Source organism: Schistocerca cancellata, chromosome 9 (genome assembly GCF_023864275.1).
Source record: "Schistocerca cancellata isolate TAMUIC-IGC-003103 chromosome 9, iqSchCanc2.1, whole genome shotgun sequence".
Lineage (NCBI taxonomy): Eukaryota > Metazoa > Arthropoda > Insecta > Orthoptera > Acrididae > Schistocerca > Schistocerca cancellata.
The window spans coordinates 414,024,824-414,050,533 of NC_064634.1; positions in this window are offsets into that span (position 1 = coordinate 414,024,824).

Consider the following 25,710-nt stretch of genomic DNA (forward strand, 5'->3'; position numbering starts at 1 on the left):
TGAAGAATTTTTCATACGTAGTAAAGAAAAATTATGAAGACGCCAAAAAGCTATAATGTGTATGACACAGATTGCGAATGAAAAAGTCACCGAGGCATCAAGTTCGAAAGAACAAATACCAGATATGTAATACCTGTATCAAAGCCAAGATGGTCATTCGTAATATGTTCAGTGTGAATGCACAATAGGCTCGATTTGTTGCGGGAATCATGCGAGATGCTGCTACCAATGAGGAAAATGGACAGGGAGCCGCTGAGGCAGTAGTGTGCAAAAAGTGGATCTGCTGCGAAGCGTGCTAGGATAGCAGAAACGATTAAGGCGACCGCACTTATAGAGCGGGAAATCCGGGTTCGAGCTCTCGTCCCGCATACATTTTCACTTGCCCTTATCATTTTAATGGCGTCTTGTAGCTGAAAAATTGGCATTTCTCTTTCATCATTGATATATACGGCCGCGGAATCATGACTGTATGGTGTGTGCTCTTTCGGACATGTCTGAAACAACATGCACAACACATAGGCCTATTACAGTAATCAAAATATATGGCATAAAATAATACAACTCACTCTAACCAACACCAAATCAAAAGTGAAGTTTAGAGGAGAAATTTCGGAACCATTCCTCATAAAAACAGGCTTAATACAAGGTGACTGCCTGTCACCATTACTTTTCAACTGTGCACTGGAATACATAATGAGAGGGTGGTACAAGGACAATCCAAAGAGGATAAGAATTGGAAGTGCAAAAGATGATATTAGCTTAAACTGCTTGGGATTCGCTGATGATCTTGCTCTCCTAGCCAACACCGTTCAAGAAGCCAGGCAACAAGTGAAATCACTACAAGAAATAGCAGAGAAAGTAGGCCTTAGAATATCACTTGAAAAAACGGAGATTATGCTAACTGATCCACCACATGCAAACAAAATTACAATAGGAGAACAGGAAATCAAAATTGTTGATAAATTTAAGTATTTAGGCGAAATAATAACATACAATCTAAATGAGAAGCCATCATGGCAAAATAGAATAAAAAAACTGAACTATGCAAATTACATTACCAAAACCACATACAACAAAAAAGCCTATCTATAGATGCAAAATTAAAACACTATAAAACAGTTACACAACCAGAAATGACGTATGCAGCTGAAACTATCTTCAAAACAACTAATACAGCAGAAATTGACAGAATACTAAAAATAGAAAGAAGAATAATTAGGACATGTATAAATAAACAGTATAAAATAAATGGACATTGGAGAATAGCATCAAATGAAACAGTATATAAGAAAATAGAACCAGTCATGAGCACAATCAGGAAGAAACGCGTCTCATTCTTTGGACATCTGATGAGAACTCCAGAAAACAGAATTAGTAAAAAAATAATACAAAAATTGTGGAATAGCAAGAGCGACATTAAATGGATCACAGAAATTAAGGAAGATATAAAAGAACTTCAAATTACAGTAGATGACCTAAAAAACAAGACAGAGAAAACCAGATTACTGCAAGACCCGCAAACCAGACTACAAATGAAAATCAATAAAAGGAGTACAGGAAGAGTTGTCTCAGATGAAGAAAGAAAGAAAATATCTGAAAGAATGAAGAAATATTGGGCAGACAGAAGAGCAAAACACCTTTCATATAAGAATAGCCTCTAATAATTATATTACCTAAATATATTAAGTTATTGTCGAACCAAATTGTATCCATTTGTAACAACTTGTTTAGAACTTTGTATTTTTGACTACAGTGGTCCAATGAAGGCCATAAAATAAATAATAATAATAATAATAAAATAATAAATATGGCATAAATGGCCGCATATTATTATTGCATTAACTCACAAATTTAAATTTTTACACCGACAGTGAAACCTTAGGTTTTGTATCCCGTCTGGAAGGCGGCGCCTGGGTCTGCTCCTGAAATCTGACAAAGAGGCCGAATGAAAGGAAGCGAGTAGGAGCAGGTGAGGTAAAGCTTTCGGTTCTGCAAGTACAATAAAAGTAGTTTTACCATACATTTTCTGAGGCATCAAGGGATCACCAATTTAGTATTGGAGGGCAGCGTGGAGGGTAAAAATCGTAGGGGGAGACCAAGAGATGAATACACTAAGCAGATTCAGAAGGATGTAGGTTGCAGTAGGTACTGGGAGATGAAGAAACTTGCACAGGATAGAGTAGCATGGAGAGCTGCATCAAACCAGTCTCAGGACTGAAGACGACAACAACAACTATACTATAAACATATGCAAGCACATTACGTAACTGTAGGTGATGAGCACGGTGTGCAGCCAAAGTCCAGATAAGAAAGTCTCAATAGCAAGTTAAGCGAGCGCGATGGTTCTGGGCCGTCTGCTCTTCATGAACTGGGCGCAAGTGGAGCGGCGATCGTTGAGCTGCACAGCGTCGGCTAGAGGGCGCAGTGGTCGGCGAAGATCTTCCGCTCCCGTAGTGCCAACCTACGCTTTGGCATCGGAACTTTTGATACTTTAGGAGTTAGTATTTGACGTAAATTTCAACTTGATACCTCTACTCGTTCCTGGGAAAGAGGGTTCGTGACAGACAAATCGCTCCGTACGGAACCTCCTAGATCTTTTATGGAACTAACTGCTACCAGTGATCGTTCTACAATCGTGTAATCATAAAATAAAGGATCTTTCTGTCTATGCATACGAAATACATTTGTTTATGTTGAGGGTCAATTTCCACTCCCTGCACCATGAGTCCTTCCCCACATCTTCCTGCGTTTCGCTACACTTTTCTAGCGTAACTATTCCTCCGTATACGACAGCGTCGTTTGCGAAAAGCGTCATGGGACTTCAGAATTTGCCTATTGTGAAAAGTAATGGATCTTTAACACTCACTTGGGGTGTCACAGAAGCGGTTAAAATACGAGTGTTGAACTTCCCTTTTGTGACAGTACGTTTGGTCTAGTTATGTACAGGTATACGTTATTAGAGGGATTTCAAGAACCACTGATTGCCATAACAACCGGCATATTGCAAAACTTGTACAGGATTTTGTAGGAGGAGGGGACTTGTGCAGTGTGGAACAGTATGGCCGAATCAGATTAAAGAGTCCACATGCAGCCCACAAAGAGGCGATACAATGATGAGGAATTTCGAGTGAATAGTATCGGTGAAGTTTGGACCACAATAAGAAGGTTCATATAGAGATAGGTGACAGTAGTTACACAGAGAGAAGGGACTTGCACTTGACAGTGTGGAAAGCTGAATCATACCAGTTTTGGGACTGAAGAACACAACAAGGACATGAGCGCTAATGCACGACCGCTACATGGGACAAGAAAAAAGATCCGAAATAGAATTTTTTTTTTGGTCATCAGTCTTTTGACTGGTTTGATAGTGCCCGCTAACAATTCCTCTCCTTTTCCAACCTCTTCATCTCAGAGTAACACTTACAACCTACCTCCTAAACTATTTGCTGGGTGTATTCCAATCTCTGTCCTCCTCTACAACTTTTGCCTCTACAACTCCTTCCAGTACCATGGAAGTCATTCTCTGACGTCTTAACAGATGGCCTATCATCCTTCCCTTTTTCCTTGTCAGTGTTTTCCACACATTCCTTTCCTGCCCGTTTTCTGAGCAGAACCTCCTCATTCCTCACCTTACCACTCCACTTAATTTTCAACATTCACCTATAGCACCACATCTGAAATATTTCGATTATCGTCTGTTCCGGTTTTTCCACGGTCCAAGTTACACTACTTCACTGATTTGCTACAAAAGTACATTCTCAGAAATTTCTTCCTTTTCTTAGCCAGGAACGCCGTTTTTTCCAGTGCTACTCTTCTTTTGATGCCCTCCTTGCTCCGTCCGTCACTGGCTATTTTGCTGCCTAGGTAACAGAATTCCTTAAATTCATCTACTTCGCGACCCTCAGTCCTGATCTTAAGATTATCACTGTTCTCATTTCTGCTACTTCTCATTACTTTCATCATTGTACGATTTACTCTCAGTACACATTCTGCATTCATTAGATTGTTCATTCCATTCAGTATATCATGTAAGTATTCTTCACTTTCACTCTGGATAGCAATGTGATCAGCGAATCTTATCACTGATATGCTTTCAACTTGAATTTTAATTCCACTCCTGAACCATTGATTCTTCGATGTACAGATTGAAAAATAGGGGCTGTCTTACACCCATTTAATCAGAGCGCTTATTGGTCGTCATCTCTTATTATTTCCTTTTGGCTCTTGTACGTATTGAATATTACCCGTCTCTCCCTATTGCTTACCACTATAATTTCGAACATCTCGCGCCACTTTAGATTGTCGAATGCTTTTTCCAGGTCGACAAATCCAATGAACCTGTCTTGATTTTTTTTTGATGTTGCTTCCATTATCAGCCGTAACATCAAAATTGCCTGTCTGGTGCCTTTACTGTTCCTAAAGGCAAACTAATCGTCATCTAGCACATCCTCAATTTTCTTTGCCGTTCTTCTGTATACTTTCTTGTCGGCAACTTGGATGCCTGAGGTGTTAAGTTGACTGTGCGTTAATTTTCGCAATTGTCGGCTCATATAGTCTTCCGAATTGTATGGTATTGTTCCGAAAGTCAGACGGTATGTCGCCAGACTCATACATTCTACATACAAACGTGAATAGTCGTTTTATCGACACTTAGAAATTTACAAATACTAATTATTACATACCTCCATCGGCCAAAGCCGATGACATCATAGGTCGCGGTTCTTCGTATCTTATTCTCACTGGAGCGGAAATCCAGGGTATGACTCCGAGAATTTAGTGATGAATGTAGGGGACTTTCGTATAGAGATGTAGACAGTGTGATATACTGAAGTTTGTGTCGATCCGGGAACCGAGTACGGACAGCTTAATGGTTACGGAGACCCCTCTCCAATAAAAAGGAAATCCGGGCTCGAATCCCAGCACACATTTTCATGTGTCACCAGTAGGAGTACGTCTATACCTAATACAGCGGAAGCCTGGTTATACGCATTCACCGAATTTATTTCGAAATTTACAAACAACTGATTGACAGAGCGTCATGACAGCGAACACTCGCATACAGAAGATTTGTCTTCGAATCATCTGTGAGAGACTTTACGGTCCAGTGTAAGAGGCGAACAGTGACGACACGTGGTCCCAGTGGAGCAGGTTCTGTCCTTTCACTTCGTATCCGCACATATATTTCTTTTCTGCACTGCCTCTTAACAGTTGGTGTTTGTCGGCTGTTTTCTCCGAAGGAAAAACGGGCCCACAATTGTGTAGTGATATCCATGATGTCCAAGATGAATGACTGATGGCTCAGGTGCTGAAGTTTCCCAGTTGTCAACGTTAATGTGACACATCTTCATGTTAGGCTTAACATTATCCTTCAATCGTTATCGTTTACTCTGACCCCCCCCCCCCCCCCCAAAACGCTTGCCCACTATTAACTCACAGTGAAACACTTGTCTGGGAACGCGATAGTTGGGCCTGAAGACTACGTGGCCTGCCCATCGCAACTTGAGTCTCAAAACCATCGCTTCCATACCGGTTGTATGTGCCTCTTCAAGGATACTGACATTTGCAAGTCTATCCTGCCTTGTTTTATGCGGAATCCTCTTGAGGCATCGCTAATGATTATATTTTGACTAAAGTTCAGTCTTGATCACTCATGTATGTTTTAATGATATAGGTAACCGGTTTCGGTTCTTTCTACAGAACCATCATCAGACCCATGGCTCCCTTAGGATGGTAGGCGGAGCTCTCCTCGCTGCTACGCAGACTTGTTGACTGCGTAGCAGCGAGGAGAGCTCCGCCTACCATCCTAAGGGAGCCATGGGTCTGATGATGGTTCTGTAGAAAGAACCGAAACCGGTTACCTATATAAATAAAACATACATGAGTGATCAAGACTGAACTTTAGTCAAAATATAACAATTAATTGATCACTGCTTTCCAAAAATATTTACCAAAATCGCTGATGATACTGTTCCAGATTTTTGAGATAGTCTCTGTAACACGTCCAGGACTGAGATCCATAAAGTGGGGTAGGAATTACGACGAAGGTGAATGCGAGTATCTTCTTTGCAGCATTGACATTGTGGTTGTTAAATACGTTGGATTTTAGTCTGGTAAAGTACGCACCAGTACGTTTACTTGATCTGTTGAGAGGATGCAGCCAAGATAAGAAATATGTAACCAAGAATCAGTCCGTTGGTGGTGACGTCTGACATTTCTTTGCTTTTTTTGGGGTGCTGGGTGGTGAATGATACGGGTTTTGCAGTTATTCAGTTTGAGAGCAATCTTCTTCTATGCTGCGAAAAAGGCATTCTAGACCAACAATAATTCTGCTTCCAACTTGAGCTAGAACTGCATTATCATCAGCAAAATGTTGGAACCCTTTCTCTTATACAGCTAGGAATAGCTTCCCATCCGTTCTGTAAGTTAACTATAGTCATCTTTGACTAACGGCTTGACAGAGACAACGTACAAGAAAAATAACGCAGGGTCAATAACATACCCTTGCTTACCCGCCAGGTTAGCCAAGAGCGTTAATGCGCTGCCTCCTGGACTCGAGTAGCGCGCCGGTCCCGGATCGAAACCACCCAGTGGATTAACGACGAGGGCCAGCGAGCTGGCCAGCCTGGATGTGGTTTTTAGGCGGTTTTCCACATCCCCTAGCTAAATACCAGGCTGGTCCCCACGTCCCGCCTCAGTTACACGACTCGCAGACATTTGAAACACGTTCGCACTATTTCATGATTTACACTCGATGCAGACAGCTGGGGTACACTGATTCTGTCCCAGGGATGGCGGGGGGGGGGGGGGGTCTATCTTGTGGCGCCAGGGAGGGCATCCTGCCACTCCTTCAAATTAACCACGCTAAGTCCGATTGTAACCACGCCGACCCTGTGAAAACTGTGGGACAAAGGCGTCAGCAAAGGAAGAAGAAGAAGAATAATATACCCTTGCTTAACACCAGAACCGAATGCAAAAAACGGTTCAAATGGCTCTGAGCACTATGGGACTCAACTGCTGTGGTCATAAGTCCCTAGAACTTAGAACTACTTAAACCTAACTAACCTAAGGGCATCACACACATCCATGCCCGAGGCAGGATTCGAACCTGCGACCGTAGCGGTCGTGCGGTTCCAGACTGTAGCGCCTTTAACCGCTCGGCCACTCCGGCCGGTAACCGAATGCACAGAAAGGCTCGACAACAGAGCCGTTACCATTGAAATCTGCTACCATATCTGTGTAATAAAATTTTAAGGTGGCAATAAATTTCAGTGGAACACCATACAGAGCTGAAATATTCCATAAAACGAGAGTTTACGAAGTCAAATTGCCTTAGTCAGGTCAGTAAAGACAATGTAAAGAGGCCTGTTTTGGTCTCTACATTTTTGCCGAAGTTGAAGAGCTGTGAATCTTGTATCTGACGTTTCTCTAGAAGGCCTGAAGCCACATTGTGTGGATGATAGTAACTGCTCCACGTAGGGTACAGAACGTGTTGCGAGAATTCGAGTTATTAGCTTTCCCAGATTAGACTGTAACGACATTTCGCGATAGTTACTGTAGCTTGTGTAAATACGGGACACACCAGACTAGTTCTGAAGTTGGGAGGCATTTCTTTAGTGTTCCTGATTTTACGAGAGTAAGAGGGCATACGCGATAACATAGAAAGTAGTCCTAAAACATTGTGTACCTTCTACGAGTTATTCGTAAGTTAAACTATCTGCAAGATGTAAGGACATACTAACTCACGATTTCCATTCGATGTAACCTTAAAAGGAGGCTGTGTACATTTCATTTGCCATGCAACCGACAACTGTTCGCTGATATGCTCGACATGTAAATATATCTTTGTCATCCCTGTGTCTACTGATATCGTCTGTCGTGGCATGGATAGACAAAATTTACAGAGCCATAGTGGACTCGATGGTCAGCAAATGCTTGGTCGTGGAACGGGATATCACGTGAGTTTCGCCCCCGGAGCAGAGAGACTTACTCGTGACTTGCTGCACGCTTCGCACGTCAGAAGCCTTCTATGGGGTGCTTCATGAAGGTTATCAGCACGCATATATCTCAAACACCATGCTACCGAAAATAGAGCTTAACGTCTGTACAGGTTGCTTAGCGTAACGAGGTCGGTGAGAATCGAACGGAAGGCGGCGATTTAAAAGAGTTAATAAAAGGAAACTCGAAGTATATTCTGCAATTACCGAAGAGCTACAAGATCTTGGTTCAAATGGTTCAAATGGCTCTTAGCGCTATGGGACTGAACTTCTAATGTCATCAGTCCCCTTGAACTTAGAACTACTTAAACCTAACTAACCTAAGGAGAGTAAATCGGAGAAAGACGAAGGTAATGAGAAGTAGTAGAAATGAGAACAGCGAGAAACTTAACATCGGGATTGATGGTCACGAAGTCAATGAAGTTAAGGAATTCTGCTACCTAGGCAGTAAAATAACCAATGACGGACGGAGCAAGGAGGACATCAAAAGCAGACTCGCTATGGCAAAAAAGGCATTTCTGGCCAAAAGAAGTCTACTAATATCAAATACCGGCCTTAATTTGAGGAAGAAATTTCTGAGGATGTACGTCTGGAGTACAGCATTGTATGGTAGTGAAGCATGGACTGTGGGAAAACGGAACAGAAGAGGATCGAAGCATTTGAGATGTGGTGCTATAGACGAATGTTGAAAATTAGGTGGACTGATAAGGTAAGGAATGAGGAGGTTATACGCAGTTTCGGAGAGGAAAGGAATATGTGGAAAACACTGATAAGGAGAAGGGACAGGATGATAGGGCATCTGCTAAGACATAAGGGAATGACTTCCATGGCACTAGAGGGAGCTGTAGAGGGCAAAAACTGTAGAGGAAGACAGAGATTGGAATACGTCAAGCAAATATTTGAGGACGTAGGTTGCAAGTGCTACTCTGAGATGAAGAGGTTAGCACAGGAAAGGAATTCGTGGCGGGCCGCATCAAACCAGTCAGCAGACTGATGACAAAAAAAAAAAAAAAAAAAAGGCTCTGAGCACTATGGGACTTAACTGCTGAGGTCATCAGTGCCCTAGAACTTAAAACTACTTAAACCTAACTAACCTAAGGACATCACACACATCCATGCCCGAGGCAGGATTCGAACCTGTGACCGTAGTGGTCCCGCGGTTCCAGACTGTAGCGCCTTTAACCGCTTTTTTTTTTTTTTTTTTTTTTACGGGCAAGTGCTCTACCAACTTTTTTTTTTTCCTATCCATCTTTTTTTTTTTTTTTTTTTTTTTTTTTTTTTTTTTTTTTTTTTTTCACAGGGAAGTCTATGGATCCTCACCCTGTGGCATTGCCCCATCTATTTTACTTTGTTTTGTTTTTTTTTTTTGCTTTTTTTTAAATTTATTTTAATGTCCCAAAAGAAAAATCATATATAAACAAGAAGGAAAAGAAAAATAGGACTGAAGTGACATCCTCGTCACTTCACTGGGAGTACATTCTATCCCTCGAAACAACGTAAACCTGGGACTCCCCACCGCTTCGGGGGGTTATGAAACATGCTGCCTAGAAAGTTCGCAAAATTCGTTTTATATTTAGAGTGGCGTCGGATGATTTCGTGTTGTTCTAGTAGATAATGCCAATAGTCCATGCCCGATATCAATGTCCGCGAGAGCACGTAGTGCGATGCGTGTCCACCAATCCATCGGATTGCCGAAGTTTTTTGTGAGGGGAAAAATACAGCGTCAGGGAAAAATAAAGCGTCCGTCGTGATCGTTGATTCGTCGGTGCGTCTGAGGAGGGCCATGATGCGTTGCGTCAGCCTCCAAACATCCTTTGCCTCACCGCACTGCAGAGAATGTTCGTCGGTGTCCTGCATGCCACATATAAGGCAGAGCGGGGAATCTACCATGTGAATGTCGTACAAACGTTGGCGGTTGACTGTCTTGCGGTTGATTAGTGTATACCATGACGATCGCGCTGCTGTGGTGAGGAGAGGTGTATGGACAGCTCGCCAAATCTGTCGCCAGTTTCGTGTTGGGTATTTAAGTTCGACAACATTGCTGCCATGATGACGCCGCAAGTATCGATATATCTCACGGGTAGTGGGGATTCTTGTAGAAGGTATCTGTAACTGAACATAACTAAAATCAACAAAAAATCGCGCGACGTGAGAAAAAGAGGGTGAGATTGTGCCTACAGCGACCGGTGGTTCAAAGGACGTGGGATGAAGCACATCCAGGATGGCCGACGTGATGGCGTGTGGCCGTTGGTTCCAAGTGCGTAGCGTCGCTCGCAGGTATAGAGCTAGAGCCTTGTTCCGCACATCCGTGAGGTTAAGTCCTCCAGCATGGTGTGGGAGAGTTAAAGTCTTGTATTTGACCTTAAACAACATTCCTTGGCTGACATAGTATCCAAAGGCCGCCATTAATCTGTCAGCAATACCATGTGGCATTGGCAGTACCTGTGCCAGGTGCGGCAGTCGCGAGGCCAGGTGAACATTAGTGTAGTCCACCCTTTGGAGCAGGTCGTGCGTTCGGAGTGAATTGTTGCGTATGTGCAGTCGGACGTTCTGGAGGAGACGTCGATAGCTCGCCGCCGCTGATTGCCGTAGCGATCGGGTGAACAATACACCTAAGCATCGCAAGATGTCCACCGTCGTAAACGGACTGTGCAGATCGTCCAGCCCTCGACCGATGTGCATGATCTTGGTTTTATTCATGTTGACCCTGCTTCCCGCAGCTACGCCGTACGTAGTAAGAAGGGTAACCACCTGACTTACTTCGTTCTCCGACCGGACGAGTATCATCAAGTCGTCGGCATATGCACGACACGTGAAGGAGCTCGCACGGAGTCGGACGCCTGTTAGAGTCCGTCTAAGAGTCTGCATCAATGGTTCGAGCGCTATTGTAAACAGTAACATCGACAAGGGACATCCCTGCCTAACTGAGCTGCAAACAGGAATCGGTCCTACCTCCCTGCCATTGACTCTCACCGTCGAAGAAGCGCCGCGAAGGAGGCGCATGAGGACGGTAATAAACTCCTGTGGTATCGCCATGCGTCGCATGGTCGAGTCAAGGAAATCATGGTTGATCCTGTCAAAGGCACGATCAAAGTCCACCGATACGAACGCCGCTCGCAGGCGACAAGCTTCCGTCAGTGAAATTACGTCACGGTATTCGCCGAGGATAGTATGTATGTTGCTCCGAACCCCTAGACAAGCCTGGTCAGGTGGTATTGTCTTGGATATTACAGTCTTGAGCCTTGCCGCCAACATTCGCGCAAAGAGCTTATAATCAGTATTGAGCATCGTGAGCGGTCTAAATTGATGGACGCTGACACTCGCTGTCGATTTCGGTATTGGTATAAGCAGTCCCGCCATGAACTGCGACGGAACGTCCATGTCAGGGCTCAATAACTCATTATACATCAATACCAACTGGGACATCATTAAATCCGCAAATGCGCGGTAAAATTCGAGTGTCAACCCATCTGGCCCAGGGGATTTATGCACCGCACCCTTCGCGAGTGCGCCCCGGATGTCATCTTCCGTTAGGGGTTCCAATAGCGCCTCTGCATCTGAACCATCCACCTCCGTTTGCATCTGTCGCAAAAGCTCTTCTCCTGTCCGATTGTCCGTCGGCGTCCCAGTGAAAAGGAGGCGATAATGCTCCAGAAACTCAGCAGCAATGTCCCGTTGTGACGTCAAGGGCCGACCATCGTCATCATGGAGTACTGTGATTAGGGATCGGCGATTACGCGCATTTCCCTTGGACACTTGATGCATGCCGATACGTTCTCCATCGACGTTGTCCAAGCACCGAGCACGGATCGAAAGTCCCTCCAGTCGACGTCTCGTGATCGATAAAATACAGGCCTGAATGCGATGGACTTCCGCTTGACGCTCGAGCGATGGGGCCATGGAGGACAGGTCGCGGAGCACCATGTAGAAATAGTCAAGTGTATCTCGGAGCCATTTCGCTTTTTCCTTGCCATACGTGATCAGAGCTCTTCGTATCGCCGGTTTTGCACACTGCAGCCACCACGAAAGAACCGTACGGTGCAGCGGCAGACGGCGAGTGCAAGTCTGCCATGTTTCTTCGATCCGCTGGCGACATTCGAGATCCACCAATAAGGATGAATTGAGTTTCCAGGAACTACGACTCCGCCAGACCCTCTGCCGTGGGAGGGTTAACGTGCATAAATATGCAAGGTGATCCGTAAAAGCTGTGGGCCAACGTTCAGCAGCCAACACGTGATCTCTTAATCCGTCAGAAACATAAATCCGATCCAGCCTGCTCGCCGAATGGCTAGTAAAATACGTGTAGCCCTCTCGCTGCCCATGGATCTTTTCCCACGTGTCCATAAGGGCCATGTCCCGGCAGATCGTGTTCAATGCGTGGCATGAGCTGAAATTAGGAGTTTGATCCTTCGGGGCGAGTACACAGTTAAAATCCCCCCCTATCAAGATGTGGTCATACCGTCCATGGAATAGGGGGGCAATCTCCTCCGAGTAGAATCGTGCACGCGCCTGTCGATTGTCAGATCCGGAGGGTGCATAGATGTTGACGATACGAATGCCGTTCACGGTCATAGCCAAACCCCGAGCCGAAGGAAGGTAATCGAGGTCACACATCGGTATCCCTTCCCGGACTAGTATCGCTGTGCCACGTCCTCCATCTGGAGTCGGCGCTAGGTAAGTGTTGTATCCGTGCACGTCGGGAAAAGCAGCATTGCAGGTTTCCTGCATCAGCAGAATATCAACGTCAGTGGCGTAAATCATGTCCCGGAGAAGTTTCATCTTTGCAAGCGAACGTGCGGTGTTAATGTTCACTGTGCCCACCTTATATGCTTGGTTCGTTGTCGTTGTCATGCTCGTGTCATGTCACTGAGAACTCCAAGGGCGTTAGGCCACTATTCGTGCTCAGAGGGGTGCCCGCCAACGGGCTGCCCTCCTTTGTTGTCGTTCCGTGGTGTGCATCCTGTAGGTGAGTGGTCATCATTAGCGGTTGGCAATTCCTGTATGTCCTCGACTGGTTCCGCCCAATCACAGTAGTCATCCATCCGAGAAACGTCCTCTGATGTATTTCGACGAGGTTGCTGGGACATTGGTATCCCGGACTCCTTCGTCGGCAGGTCTGGGTCAGTCGGTGTCAATGAAGAGGGACCATCCGAAAGGCAGGACATCCGGTCTCCATCTGACGGAATCCTGTCAGCGTTCTCTAAAGGCACGTGTTCTGTGTCAGACAGTTCGTCGGCTAGGAGAACTTCCGTGTCCCCTAGGCTAGGGGGGGACGTGTCACCCGAATTATGGCGACGCTTTTTGCGACGCTTCGGCGATCGCTGTTTGCGTGCCCTGCCCTCTGCTGCCTCACTGTGTTCGTCGAGCGTTCGTTGGTCCGTTGCCGGCGCCACTGTCTCGACCTCTACTTCCAAGTCGCGTGCTTCATGTGAGTTGTCAGAAGGTTCCTCCCTCAACCGACGTGACGTGGGCGTAGGGACATTCTCCGAGTCACCTCCACGCTCCCGTAACTCGGTCGGCTCTTGCATAAACACGTCTTCGTCTCGCTCCGAACTGGGCAACACCTCCCGGCGAGCCACCGACACGTACGTTATCGGCAGTTGCGTGGGAACTTCTCGCTGTGACGCGTCTCCATGTGGCAGTTGCACGACGCGGCGTTGTATGCACTCCGATCGGATATGTCCTTCTCCACCACAGCCAGAACAAGTGCGTGGCTGGCCATCGTAGATCACAATAGCTCGACACCCGCCAATGTATAAATAAGACGGGATATGTTTAGTAAGGACGATCCGCACCTGTCGCACGCCGTTTAGCACAGGATAGGTACTAAAACTTGCCCAGCGTTCAGGCGTATGACTAAGTACCGTTCCATATGGTCGCAGCGATTCAGTCACCATCGATTCTGGCACCTCAAACGGCAGTTCAAAGATCCGAATCATCCTCACACCCAATCCTGAAGGAGCTACTGTTACATCGCTGATATGGCCATCAGAGTGTCGAAATTTAAATCCTCTTTGAGCAGCGGAGAGAGTTCTTTCACACGCAGCTTCATCGGTCATCTTTACGTACATTGTACTGCTTACAATGGACAGGTGTATTCCAATTATGTCCGTAGCAGGTAAACGAACTTCTTCCCTCAAAAAACGATCTATTTCGAAAGCTTTTGGTCTGGCAAATTCGTTGTCGAACGTAAATTGGAGCGTAGTCTTTCGAAAATTGTGTGCCATGGTGATCGAGTCAGACAACAACACGCGCGAGTACCGACGGTGTAAACACTTCCTCGTCCACGCGCGCCCGCGGCCGGGACAGCAGGTCCGTGCCGCGCCACCGCCTAAAGCAGACTGCCACCGCTTGGCCACCCTGGCCGGCTCTTGGTGAAGTGGTCACAGGATGACTAACAGTTTGGGAGTTGTCGCTTAGCTAGCAGTAGGAAGCAGGGTAGGTGGCGTTTCACGTTCATTAAGGCTGGTGGGCGGTACCAGCGAAGAGGGCCAAGGCAAATGCCGCCCGTCCTGTGCGAAGGCTGGAACAGAAGAGCGTCTGCTGCCTTCAACGGCTGCAACTAAAGAGAAATTTGAAATTCTGCTCTTTCCCCTGGGACCCTCCAGGAATGACACACACGAACCGTCTGCAACGCTCCCTATTGGCAAAATAGTAGAATTCAGCAACGAATACTGGACTCAATCGCTTTCTGGTCAAATGTTGTTTTAACCTGGGGAACAGTTGATAGTCACTGGGCGCCAAGTCAGGACTATAGGGTGGGTGGGTTATTATGTTCCACTGAAACTGTTACAGGAGAGCAACGGTTTGCCGAGCGATGTATGGGCGAGCGCTGTCACGGAGAATGTGTACACCCTTTCTCAACATTTCTCCGATTCTGAATTGCCCGTTTGAATTTTTTTTCAGAGTCTCACAGTACCTGTCAGCGTTAAAAATGTGGTCCCAGCGATTCAGCTCCAACGACGAGGTGAAAGAAGAGGTTCATAACTTTCTAAACAGCATGGCGGCGAGCTGGTATGACATGGGCATACAAAAATGCCACAGCGTCTACAAAAATGCATCGACAGAAATTGTGGTTATGTCGAAAAATAGCTAAATGTTCAAGCTGTAAACTGATGTAAACCATTGTAGAAATAAACAGGTGTATGTACTTATAAAAAAAATAGGAGACCTTACTTTTGGGACTACCGTCGTATATCAGTGATGCGTAAATAGCTGTCAACATGGAAAGCCTGTCACTGCAGCACTGAGATTCAGTCGAGCTTTGGGATTCTAAACTAATGCTCCAATAATACTTTTTAGCCTATTAGGGCCGCACTCAGTGTCACGATGGAGTGCTTATGGGAACTGAATGGCTTTCCAAAAAATAATTGGACTGTCAGGGGCAGTATTTTATTTTCTGACACCTGACACATGTACAGTCTCAGTTGCATTCCCGAAATGTAATCAATGTCAGCTTTCAGTTAACTATGCGTACCAGGATTCCGTGAAAAACAACATAGTGGTTGGCTTTCAGCCTCGTACCTTGTTTGTAGAAGTAATGTGCTTCTGCTGCGTAGGTTAGGGACATGTTTACCTGCTAATAGCTTCACTAGCTTTCCCAGCTGCGGCGAATCGGGAGATGAGCCGTGTTTTACGCGACGCGTCACCGAAATGGAATTTAGGTGGTCGCACGCCACTTGATGCATGCCCCCATCTGTCGGACTGTTTGCGAGAGAGAGCATGTGCTCTGCCGCTCCCGCGTCGTCAATCACGTGGTGCTGGCCCCGGCCACTCCAGGTCCCCCACCCCGCACACTCCCCCTGTGACGTCACTCTGCCTCCCCACCCCCACGCCCTCCAACCCAACCCAGCTGCCTCGGCAGTTATCAAATTACCTGTGTTCTGCACCAGATGGGGCCTCATCAGTTTCAATGCTTCTGCAACGTGGGCCACTGGCTCTCACGTGCGGTGCAGATGGAGCAGGTGTTCTGGGGCGAGATCTAGCGGCAAGAAGCGCTGCTCTTTCCCATAGAAAAGTACTACGGCAGGCAGCCTGCGTAAGAATCGAGAACAGTTTGTAAATGGTAGTTGCATGTATAAGACAGTAATACAGGATACATCGAAAATAATAATCGACTGGCCCAATTAAATGACTGCGTTAACCCCTTACAGTACTTGGGGAGGCCGGCCGGGGTGGCCGAGCGGTTCTAGGCGCTACAGTCTGTAACCGCGTGACCGCTACGGTTGCAGGTTCGAATCCTGCCTCGGGCATGGATGTGTGTGGTGTCCTTAGGTTAGTTAGGTTTAAGTAGTTTTAAGTTCTAGGGCACTGATGACCTCAGCAGTTAAGTCCCATAGTGCTCAGAGCCATTTTTGAACTCGGGGAGGCGAACCTCCTCCGGCACTAGTCGACTTACCGGGTTTCCGTCGTTTGACTGTTTATAATGTGTCTGTTGCACTATCTAGATTTCAGCCGTAGGCTATTTTCAGGTAGCACAGCATAAAAAATCGTTCGACTCGCTTGAAACACAACTTATCATCGAAGTTTTTTTCACTTATTGTTATTTCATGTCCGCAGCTCGTGGTCTTGCGGTAGCGTTCTCGCTTCCCGCACTGGCGGTTCTGGGTTCGGCTGCCGGCGGGGTCAGGGATTACCCCTGCCTCGAGATGACTGGGTGTTTTTGTGTCGTGTTCATCATCATCACTCATCCCCATTACGGTCGGAGGAAGGCAATGGCAAACCACCTCCGCTAGGACCTTGCCTAGTTTGCGTTGCGGGCCTCCCGCATCGTTCCCTACGCTCCTCGGAGTATGGGACCTCATCATCATCACGCCTCGTCTCATACCGCTCTTCAGGCAAGCAAATAAAAAAATCTAAATTGAGGTACATTTAAAAACTGTGGGCTGTTTGGTATTTTAAATTAAAAATCAAAGACGGACCATTAAGATATATACAGTTTAAAAACACACGGCAGCAATGTGAAATTCTTCTGATAAAAGCAACGAAGCACTTAAAATCTGAAGGACCTGCACTAGACTGAGAAGTATTGCCAGGGGAGAGAGTAGGTTCCGCAGGGTTAAGGGCTGTGGGCAGAAAGATGACTATTAGATAGAGAAGTAGATGGAGATGAAAAGTAAGAGTGGCGGTGGATAGTGGGAAATACAATCAATGGGAAAGACAGAGAATGAGAAGTAGTGTGTCATGTACTTAGGGCAGTGGTTGCAAGAGGAAATGGTTGGGGATGGATGGAGAAGAAAAGGAGGGAGCAGGCGTGATGTGGAGTGAGATAGGTGGGCAAGAGTTGAGGATTGTCGGAGGGATAAATATCTGGGCAGAAAGTACATACCATGTAATATACACGAGTTGTCGGTTGTCTCATAAGTAAATGTGAGAACATATCTGCGCTAATTAAAAATGTTGTAACGTGCATGTATGTCTGGCAAATTTAGTGAAGCTATGATGTAGATTAGACATTCAAAACACAGGTGTAAGCTTCATTTCACTGTATCTAATGTGTAGACTGAGTTCTGTCTGCGGGGAACTCGTGACGCCAATCACATTTCCGTTCCCATAGTCGGTAAGCTCGTATTTTCTTCGCTACATGGCCGCGTAGAACTGTATCGAACACATCCTAAAAGTTAAAGATCGTGGCATTACCTTGGACGCCACTGTCTATGGCAGTATCGATCTCATGGACGTTTTGGAACTGAATTTCTCAAGATGTTTTTATACAATCCACGTTCATTTTTAGGGAAGAGATTTTTCGCTCTCCAAGGACGTCATAATGTGTGAGCACAAAGCGTGTTACATAAAACTACGAAAAATTAACACCGCAGTTAAATGGAATTGTTTATGAGTGTGAGATCAAATATGAAAAAATTTTTATCGGCCAAAATTCGTAATTCGTAGTGCGGCGCTATGAAGTCTCTTTAACTATTAGCTATCATTAATTATTAAGATAACTGATAAATAATCTGCACCATTAGACAAGCGCTGCATAGTAAATTATTTATTACTAGTGATGAGATACAAGGAGAGCGTACTGAAAGGTAATGCCTTTGAATTTTTTATGTGAAATCTCTTAACGCTTTTTAAATTGAACAAACGTTATTAACAATTTGCATCTGTATTATTCATGCCTACGTATTTATTTTCTCAACACGTTCAATCTGGCAACTAACAAATTTCTCCGAAACAGATCGCCATCACTATGGAATGTTCGAGCCGGTCGTTGTGGCCGAGCGGTTCTAGGCGCTTCAGTCCGTAGCCACGCTGCTGCTACTGTCGCTGGTTCGAATACTGCCTCGGTCTTGGATCTGTATGATGTCCTTAGGTTAGTTAGGTTTCAGTAGTTCTATGTCTAGGGGACTGATGACCTCACATGCTGAGGCACTATGCTATAGAAATACGGTTACCTTAGCTACAGAAATGGGGCATATTGAACAACAATTACTTCAGGAGCACGTGGAATGGTGTTACCGCGTCAGTATCCTGAAATCGTATTTGTACCTCAAAATTTAAGTAATAAAAAAACATGTGGGACGTTCAGTTCTAGGGACAAAATGGTGGTACTAAACGACGTTCTAATTAGCCTGTTTGGAAGTATACATAATGAAGGCACGAGTGCAGGCTGTACACACATGATTGACGACATATGGCACTTTGAGTGGGCCGTGAATCGTGTTCGGAAGCGCGGGACAGCATCTCGGATTCCCTGTTTACGTTCCTGCAGCTTTAGCGCACGGTGTTGTTGCGATTTGCAGCTGTCTCCATGTAGCCTGTTTCCATCGACACACCATGATATATTCACAACGAAAGTCGATATTGAAGTTCAGGTTTTCGACCGGTTATGAGCGACCGAAAGCACTGAAAAATGAACAGTTTTTACAAGATCACGTTCACATCGATTATTACGAACTACCAGGGGCTCACCTCTCCATCGACAGCAGCGTGGTCTGCGTCAAAATGGTGGACGACGCAGCTTGTGAAAGAATTCTCAAAAAGATGAGCGAATTCAGACCTTCGGATCGAAACATTGGTCTTGTGAACGTAGAACATGGAGGTCTGGGACAGAGGAGGGTCCATGTGCTCGATCTGCCGTTTGAGGTGCCAGCGTTGAGACATTTTGGCGTTGTGATACGGTGGAAAAATGGGCACACTTTATCACGTACTGAGTTCTGAATGGCGTGCGGTACGTCTGTATACAGGGTGGTCCATTAATAGTGACCATGCCAAATATCTCACGAAATAAGCATCAAACGAATGGCGCTATGGTTGGCCCGCTAGATGGCGCTGCCATAGGTCAAACGGTTATCAACTGTGTTTTTTTTATAGGAACCCCATTTTTATTACGTATTCGTGTAGACCCGTGGTCTAGGGGTAGCGTCTTTGATTCATAATCAAAACTTCTTCGGTCCCGGGTTCGATCCCCACCACTGCCTAAACTTTGACAAATAATCAGCATTGGCGGCCGAAGACTTCCGGCATAAGAAGTCAGCCTCATTCTGCCAACGGCCTTGTCAAAGAGGGTGGAGGAGTGGATACAGGTTCAGGGCACTCTCTTGTCCTAGGGGTGGGAAATTGCACCTAAAGGCGGAAGAATCAGCAATGATCAACGACATGAGGATGCAGAAGGCAATGGAAACCACTGCATTAAAGACACGTAACGTGTATCCACAGGACATGTGGCCTGTAATTGAAGAAGTGTCATGATGATCTCTTCATTGGCAAAATATTCCGGAATAGTCCCCCATTCGGATCTCCAGGAGGGGACTGCCAAGGGGGAGGTTACCATGAGAAAAAGATTGAGTAATCAACGAAAGTATAACATTCTACGAGTCGGGGCGTGGAATGTCAGAAGCTTGAACGTGGTAGGGGAACTAGAAAATCTGAAAAGGGAAATGCAAAGGCTCAATCTAGATATATTATGGGTCAGTGAAGTGAAGTGGAAGGAAGACAAGGATTTCTGGTCAGATGAGTATCGGGTAATATCAACAGCAGCAGAAAATGGTATAACAGGTATAGGATTCGTTATGAATAGGAAGGTAGGGCAGAGGGTGTGTTACTGTGAACAGTTCAGAGACCGGGTTGTTCTAATCAAAATCGACAGCAGACCAACACCAACAACGATAGTTCAGCTATACATGCCGACGTCGCAAGCTGAAGGTGAACAGATAGAGAAAGTGTATGAGGATATTGAAAGGGTAATGCAGTATTAAAGACGGACGAAAATGTAATAGTCATGGGCGACTGGAATGCAGTTGTAGGGGAAGAAGTAGAAGAAAAGGGCTTGGGACAAGGAATGAAAGAGGAGAAAGACTAATTGAGTTCTGTAACAAGTTTCAGCTAGTAATAACGAATACCTGTTCAAGAATCACAAGAGGAGGAGGTACACTTGGAAAAGGCCGGGAGATACGGGAAGATTTCAATTAGATTACATCATGATCAGACAGAGATTCCGAAATCAGATACTGGATTGTAAGGCTAACCCAGGAGCAGATATAGACTCAGATCACAATATAGTAGTGATGAAGAGTAGGCTGAAGTTCAAGACATTAGTCAGGAAGAATCAATACGCAAAGAAGGGGGGTACGGAAGTACTAAGGAATGACGAGATACGTTTGAAGTTCTCTAACGTTATAGATACAGCAATAAGGAATAGCGCAGTAGGCAGTACAGCTGAAGAGGAATGGACATCTCTAAAAAGGGCCATCACAGAAATTGGGAAGGAAAACATAGATACAAAGAAGATAGCTGCAAAGAAACCATGGGTAACAGAAGAAATACTTCAGTTGATTGATGAAAGGAGGAAGTACAAACATGTTCCGGGAAAATCAGGAATACAGAAATACAAGTCGCTGAGGAATGAAATAAATAGGAAGTGCAGGGAAGCTAAGACGAAATGGCTGCAGGAAAAATGTGAAGACATCGAAAAAGATATAATTGTCGGAAGGACAGACTCAGCATACAGGAAAGTCAAAACAACCTTTGATGACCTTAAAAGCAACGGTGGTAACATTAAGAGTGCAACGGGAATTCCACTGTTAAATGCATAGGAGAGAGCAGATAGGTGGAAAGAATACATTGAAAGCCTCTATGAGGGTGAAGATTTGTCTGATGTGATAGAAGAAGAAACAGGAGTCGATTTAGAAGACATAGGGGATCCAGTATTAGAATCGGAATTTAAAAGAGCTTTGGAGGACTTACGGTCAAATAAGGCAGAAGGGATAGATAACATTCCATCAGAATTTCTAAAATCATTGGGGGAAGTGGCAAGAAAACGAATGTTCACGTTGGTGTGTTGAACATATGAGTCTGGCGATATACCATCTGACTTTCGGGAAAGCATCATCCACACAATTCCGAAGACGGCAAGACCTGACAAGTGCGAGAATTATCGCACAATCAGCTTAACAGCTCAAGCTGCTTACAAGAATAATATACAGAAGAATGGAAAAGAAAATTGAGAATGCGCTAGGTGACGATCAGTTTGGCTTTAGGAAAAGTAAAGGGACGAGAGAGGCAATTCTGACGTTACGGCTAATACATCGAGGAAGCAATGATGGAAATAAAAGAAAAGTTCAGGAGTGGAATTAAAATACAAGGTGAAAGGATATCAATGATACGATTCGCTGATGATATTGCTATCCTGAGTGAAAGTGAAGAACAATTAAATCATCTGCTGAACGGAATGAACAGTCTAATGAGTACACAGTATGGTTTGAGATTAAATCGGGGAAAGACGAAGGTAATGAGAAGTAGTAGAAATGAGAACAGCGAGAAACATAACATCAGGATTGATGGTCACGAAGTCAATGAAGTTAAGGAATTCTGCTACCTAGGCAGTAAATCAACCAATGACGGACGGAGCAAGGACATCAAAAGCAGACTTGCTATGGCAAAAAAGGCATTTCTGGACAAGAGAAGTCTACTAATATCAAATACTGGCCTTAATTTGAGGAAGAAATTTCTGAGGATGTACGTCTGGAGTACAGCAATGTATGGTAGTGAAACATGGACTGTGGGAAAACCGGAACAGAAGATAATCGAAGCATGTGAGATGTGGTGCTATAGACGAATGTTGAAAGTTACTTGGACTGATAAGGTAAGGAATGGGGAGGTTCTACGCAGAATCGGAGAGGAAAGGAATATGTGGAAAACACTGATAAGGAGAAGGGACAGGATGATAGGACATCTGCTAAGACATGAGGGAATGACTTCCATGGTACTAGAGGGATCTGTAGAGGGCAAAAACTGTAGAGGAAGACAGAGATTGGAATACGTCAAGCAAATAATTGAGGACGTAGGTTGCAGGTGCTACTTTGAGATGAAGAGGTTAGCACAGGAAAGGAATTCGTGGCGGGCCGCATCAAACCAGTCAGTAGACTGATGACCAAAAAAAAAAAAGTAAAGAAATATGAATGTTTTACATGGGCCACTTTTTTCGCTTTGTGATAGATGGCGTTGTGATAGTCACAAACGTATAAGTACGTGGTATCACGTAACATTCCGTCAGTGCTGACGGTATTTGTTTCGTGATACATTCCCCATGTTAAAATGGACCGTTTACCAATTGCGGAAAAGGTCGATATCGTGTTGATGTATGGCTATTGTGATCAAAATGCCCAACGGGCGTGTGCTATGTATGCTGCTCTGTATCCTAGACGACATCATCCAACTGTCCGGACTCTTCGCCGGATAGTTACGTTATTTAGGGAAACAGGAAGTGTTCAGTCACACGTGAAACGTCAACTATAACCTGCAACAAATGATGATGCCCAAGTAGGTGTTTTAGCTGCTGTCGCGGCTAATCCGCACATCAGTAGCAAACGAACTGCGCGAGAATCGGGAATCTAAAAATCGTTGGCGTTGAGAATGCTACATCAACATCGATTGCACCCGTACCATATTTCCATACACCAGGAATTGCATGGCGACGACTTTGAACGTCGTGTACAGTTCTGCCACTGGGAACAAGAGAAATTACGGGACGGTGACAGATTTTTTGCACGCGTTCTATTTACCGACGAAGCGTCATTCACAAACAGCGGTAACGTAAACCGGCATAAAATGTATGCACTATTAGGCAACGGAAAAACCACGATAGCTGCTACAAGGGGAACATCAGCGACCTTGGCGGGTTAATGTATGGTGCGGCATTATGGGAGGAAGGGTAATTGGGCCCCATTTTATCGATGGCAATCTAAATGGTGCAATGTATGCTGATTCCCTACGTAGTGTTCTACCGATGTTGCTACAAGATGTTTCACTGCATGTCAGAATGGCGACGTACTTCCAACATGATGGATGTCCGGCACATAGCTCGCGTGCGGCTGAAGCGGTACTGAATAGCATATTTCATGACAGGTGGATTGATCGTCGAAGCACCATACCATGGCCTGGACGTTCACCGGATCTGACGTCCCCGGATTTCTTTCTGTGGGGAAATTTGAAGTATATTAGCTATCGTGATCCACCGACAACGCCTGACAACATACGTCAGCGCATTGTCAATGCATGTGCGAACACCGGATGGCGAACTACTCGCTGTTGAGAGGAATGTCGTTACACGTATTGCCAAATGCATTGACGTAGACGGACATCAATTTGAGCATTTATTGCATTAATGTAATACACTCCTGGAAATTGAAATAAGAACACCGTGAATTCATTGTCCCAGGAAGGGGAAACTTTATTGACACATTCCTGGGTTCAGATACATCACATGATCACACTGACAGAACCACAGGCACATAGACACAGGCAACAGAGCATGCACAATGTCGGCACTAGTACAGTGTATATCCACCTTTCGCAGAAATGCAGGCTGCTATTCTCCCATGGAGACGATCGTAGAGATGCTGGATGTAGTCCTGTGGAACGGCTTGCCATGCCATTTCCACCTGGCGCCTCAGTTGGACCAGCGTTCGTGCTGGACGTGCAGACCGCGTGAGACGACGCTTCATTCAGTCCCAAACATGCTCAATGGGGGACAGATCCGGAGATCTTGCTGGCCAGGGTAGTTGACTTACACCTTCTAGAGCACGTTGGGTGGCACGGGATACATGCGGACGTGCATTGTCCTGTTGGAACAGCAAGTTCCCTTGCCGGTCTAGGAATGGTAGAACGATGGGTTCGATGACGGTTTGGATGTACCGTGCACTATTCAGTGTCCCCTCGACGATCACCAGTGGTGTACGGCCAGTGTAGGAGATCGCTCCCCACACCATGATGCCGGGTGTTGGCCCTGTGTGCCTCGGTCGTATGCAGTCCTGATTGTGGCGCTCACCTGCACGGCGCCAAACACGCATACGACCATCATTGGCACCAAGGCAGAAGCGACTCTCATCGCTGAAGACGACACGTCTCCATTCGTCCCTCCATTCACGCCTGTCGCGACACCACTGGAGGCGGGCTGCACGATGTTGGGGCGTGAGCGGAAGACGGCCTAACGGTGTGCGGGACCGTAGCCCAGCTTCATGGAGACGGTTGCGAATGGTCCTCGCCGATACCCCAGGAGCAACAGTGTCCCTAATTTGCTGGGAAGTGGCGGTGCGGTCCCCTACGGCACTGCGTAGGATCCTACGGTCTTGGCGTGCATCCGTGCGTCGCTGCGGTCTGGTTCCAGGTCGACGGGCACGTGCACCTTCCGCCGATCACTGGCGACAACATCCATGTACTGTGGAGACCTCACGCCCCACGTGTTGAGCAATTCGGCGGTACGTCCACCCGGCCTCCCGCATGCCCACTATACGCCCTCGCTCAAAGTCCGTCAACTGCACATACGGTTCACGTCCACGCTGTCGCGGCATGCTACCAGTGCTAAAGACTGCGATGGAGCTCCGTATGCCACGGCAAACTGGCTGACACTGACGGCGGCGGTGCACAAATGCTGCGCAGCTAGCGCCATTCGACGGCCAACACCGCGGTTCCAGGTGTGTCCGCTGTGCCGTGCGTGTGATCATTGCTTGTACAGCCCTCTCGCAGTGTCCGGAGCAAGTATGGTGGGTCTGATACACCGGTGTCAATGTGTTCTTTTTTCCATTTCCAGGAGTGTATTTACAGGTAATCACGCTGGAACAGCATGCGTTCTCAGAAATGATAAGTTCAGAAAGGTACATGTATCACATTGGAACAACCGAAATCAAATGTTCGAACGTACCTACGTCCTGTATTTTAATTAAAAAACCTACCTGCTACCAGCTGTTCGTCTGAAATTGTGAGCCATATGTTTGCGACTATTACAGCGCCATCTATCACAAAGCGAAAAAAATGGTCCAACTAAAACATTCATATTTCTTTACGTACTACACGAATATGTAATAAAAAATGGGGGTTCCAATTTAAAGAAATATACGTTATATACGTTTCACCTATGGCAGCACCATCTAGCGGGCCAACGATAGCGCCATCTGGTTTCCCCCTTCAAGCTAGACAAGTTTCGTTTTTTGTAGTTTTTTCGTTTGATGCTTATTTCGTGAGATATTTGGCCCGGTCACTATCAGTGGACCACCCTATAGACAATATTACTGAACATCGACAGATGCCGAGCCATCGTAATTTATGGCGGCCAGACACAGACCAGTTCGGGAGGCAAACAAGAGGGACAGCTCAGGTCACCCTGTATGCAACGGTGCATGACACGATTGCCGATGGGGGAGAAGAGTATGTCACCCGATCTAACGGTGATTCCGTTGGTAAATGTGGCGTCCCTTCAAACATTCCTTGTGATAAT